Genomic DNA, 3,577 nt, shown 5'->3' on the forward strand with positions numbered 1-3,577 from the left:
CTCAGGAAGGCCCTGACGTTCCTAGCAGACCAATGGGAAAGAATGAGCATCTCTGGTTCCTCCAGAAGGGTCTGTCTCCTTGTACCTAGACCTCATATTCACAGAGCTGCCACTACTTCTTCTACCAGACATTCCTTTAATCAAACATTGGGTGTTATTTTAGGAACTTGCTAGATACCAGGCACTCGGGAGGAAGAGGCAGGCAGATCTCTGAATCTGAGATCTACAAGAGTGAGTTCCAGGACAGTCAAAGATACACAAAGAAGCCTTGTCTTGAAAAACAGAAACAACAACAAAAAGAACTTAGTAGGCATCAAGGGTGCCTCTGATATCCACATTAGTCTCCCCTCCAATCAGACCATCAGTAAACACAGGGCATCCACCAGGCAATGTGAAAACAGAGAAACTGAGTCAAATATGAGGCTGATAGTGTTGGCATTTAAACCAAGTGCTTCCTGTTGTTACGCATAGCCTGTCCTACAGCCTAGTGCTTCCTAGTGAAGCAGATACTGTATTTATTTGGACCTGGGCCACCACGTCTCCTGTCATCACAGAGTACAATAGGAATGGTACCCCCTGCACTGGCAAGAGACCCGAGTGACTTATGCAGAGCTCATTTGACAGATGGAGAAGCACATAGCCTTTGAAAGGAAGACACCATGCAGAAGTTCACACAGGGTCCAAAACCCCAGCCAGCCCCAGCCCATCCTGATACTGGAGGTCAAGGCTGACAAGTACCGTGGGCTCTTGCCAAAACACAGACCTTGCTCCCTACATCCAGCTCCTTCCTGTTTTCACCAAGAGGTCTCACTCCTTGGGAGTATCAAGACTTTCCCAGCGCCCTGCCCCCTTCCTGGGGAAGACATCACAGAGCCTCTGAAGGAGGTGCCGGATGATCTGCCCTCACTGAGAACAAGTCACTGGCTTTGAGGCCTGGTACTGATGACCCCGATGTGACAGCTGCTGATTTGGGAGCCTTAATTATTCAGAGAATGCATACTATTCAGCCCTTGGCTCTGTTTTGAGTTCAGAAGCAAAATGCCCTGGGGATTGTTTCCAGTGAAGAATGAAATTCCACTTGTCACAGCGACTAAAGATGGGAGCTTGGTCCTGGAAGGGACTGTGGTCACATTCTAGAAGAGGAGGAGGCCAGGAGACTGCTCTGGGGGTCGGCCCGGCTCAGCTGTCCCAGGAAAGCGCTCTCTTGCCTTGTTAGAGGTAAGGAAGGTTGGCGTGTGAGTCCATTGTGGTTCCTTATTCAGCTGCACCCTCTCTTAGTGTCAGGCCTGGGGAAGACACTTAGCCGAAGCTCCAGATGATTGGTGAGGATTCCCAAGGCCGCTTGTGGCTCCTTTTTTTAAATTGCAGACTTTTTTAAATTTGTTTTTATTTTATGTGCACTTGTGTTTTGCCATAGATGTTGGGTCCCTGGAACTGGCATTATAGACAGTTGTAAGTGGCCATGTGGGTGCTGGGAATTGAACCCAGGTCCTCTGGAAGAGCAGTCAGTGTTCTTAACCACTGAGCCATCTCTCCATCCCCAAGCTTGCAGTTCTTATAAATCAGTAATTGTATTCCTTTCAAGACATGTTCAAAATTAGCTGGGTGTGATGATACACCTCTGTGATTCCAGAACTCCAGAGATGGGGATGAGAGGATTAGGGGTTTAAGATAGTCCTCAGCTACATAACAAGTTTGAAGCAGTTCCAAGGGATCAGACATCATTTTCTGACCTTCATGGGTACCAGCCTCACACATGGTGCACACATACATGCAGGCAAAACACTTGTATATGTAAAAGAGCTTTTCTGCTTTATTTTTTTTTTAAAACCAGTTACACTTGGAGAGGCTGGAGAGCTAGCTCATCAAGTTAGAGTACACACTGCTCTTGCAGAGGACCTGAGCTGTGTATGTGTTCAAACATCACACACACACACACACACACACACACACACACACACACACACATGCTCGCAACCATCACCACTGCCCATTTCCAGATATCTTCATCATCCTGATCAGAAGCGCCTCCTCCCTTCAGCTCCTGGTACCCACTGTGCATTTTTCTGAATCTCTGGCTCCCTGTGTGAGTGACATCATACACTATTTGTCTTTGGTTGTGCTTTGCATGTTTCACTTAGCATCGTGTTTTCTGTGTAATTTTTAAAAGATTTAGTTTTTTTGCTGGGCAGTGGTGGCACACACCTTAAATCTCAGCACTCGAGAGGCAGAAGTAGGCAAATCTCTGAGTTCCAGGACATCCTGGTTTACAGAGTTCTGGAGCAGCCAGAGCTACATAAAGAAAGGCATTCTTGAAAAAAAAAAAAACACGAAAGTTTTAGTAATGTGCGTGGGAGTGTGGTACCTGCAGAGGAGTTGGGTCCTCTGAGGCTGAATGGCTGTGAGCAGCTGGTGTGGGCTCTGGGAACTGCACACAGTTCCTCATGCTTTCGTCACAGGTACTTTACTAACTGATCTGCCTCTCCAGCTTTCAGGGTCACACAGAATTTTTTTAACCACCCCCCTTTTTGTTTGTTTGGGTTTTTTTTGAGATAAGGTTTTTCTGTAGCTTTGGAGCCTGTCCTGGAACTAGCTCTGTAGACCAAGCTGGCCTCGAACTCACAGAAACTCTCAGAGGTCCATCTACTTCTGCCTCCAGAGTGCTGGGTTTTAAGGTGTGCGCCACCACCACCCCGCCACACAGAGATTTTGTTTTCTTTTTTTTTTTTTTTAATTTTTATTTATTATGTATACAATATTCTGTCTTGTGTGTCTGCCTGCAGGCCAGAAGAGGGCACCAGACCCCATTACAGATGGTTGTGAGCCACCATGTGGTTGCTGGGAATTGAACTCAGGACCTCTGGAAGAGCAGGCAGTGCTCTTAACCTCTGAGCCATCTCTCCAGCCCCACACAGAGATTTTGAATGTGTTTAATGCCACTAAAATGTATGTTTAACACTGATGAAAATGGTTAATTTTGAATTGTTTATATATTGCCATAATTTAAAGTGTTTACTGCAAAAAAAGAGCATAAATAATAAGCAAACTCAGGAATAGCTAGAAAATGAGAGCAGGAGAGACGGCTCAGTTGTTAAGGGCACTTCCTTTTCCTCCTGAGGACCCGAGTTCCCAGCGCCCACATAATATTTACAGTCACCCCTAATTCCAGGAGACTCAATACTTTCTGCTGAATTCCATGGGCACCAGGAACACATTTGGTACACATATGCATACAGGCAAAACACTCACTGACATAAAATAAATCTTCAGAACTTAAAGAAACTTAAAAAATAGTTACAGAACCAGGTGGTGGTGGTGGCGCACGCCTTTAATAATCCCAGCACTCTGGAGGCAGAGGCAGGAGGATCTCTGTGAATTTGAGCCCAGCCTGGTCTTCAGAGCAAGTTTTAAGACAGCTAGGACTAGCCGGGCGATGGTGGCGCACGCCTTTAATCCCAGCACTCGGGAGGCAGAGGCAGGCGGATCTCTGTGAGTTCAAGACCAGCCTGGTCTACAGAGCTAGTTCCAGGACAGGCTCCAAAGCTACAGAGAAACCCTGTCTCGAAAAACAAAAAAA

At 46.4% G+C, this 3,577-nt stretch overlaps 1 protein-coding gene across 1 annotated transcript in view; it reads left to right on the forward strand.

Annotated features, from left to right (window-relative positions):
- Positions 1 to 1,083: 1,083 nt before the first annotated feature.
- Bcar1 (BCAR1 scaffold protein, Cas family member) overlaps positions 1,084 to 3,577 on the forward strand; it is a 52,872-nt gene continuing 50,378 nt past the window's right edge. The window contains exon 1 of the mRNA XM_050144094.1: positions 1,084 to 1,218. The gene's annotated coding sequence lies outside the window, so the exon portion shown is untranslated. The remainder of the gene's footprint in view (positions 1,219 to 3,577) is intronic.

The sequence above is a fragment of the Alexandromys fortis genome, unplaced genomic scaffold (assembly GCF_014885135.2).
Source record: "Alexandromys fortis isolate MF-2015 unplaced genomic scaffold, M_Fortis_MF-2015_v1.1 scaffold_1, whole genome shotgun sequence".
Classification (NCBI taxonomy): Eukaryota; Metazoa; Chordata; class Mammalia; order Rodentia; family Cricetidae; genus Alexandromys; species Alexandromys fortis.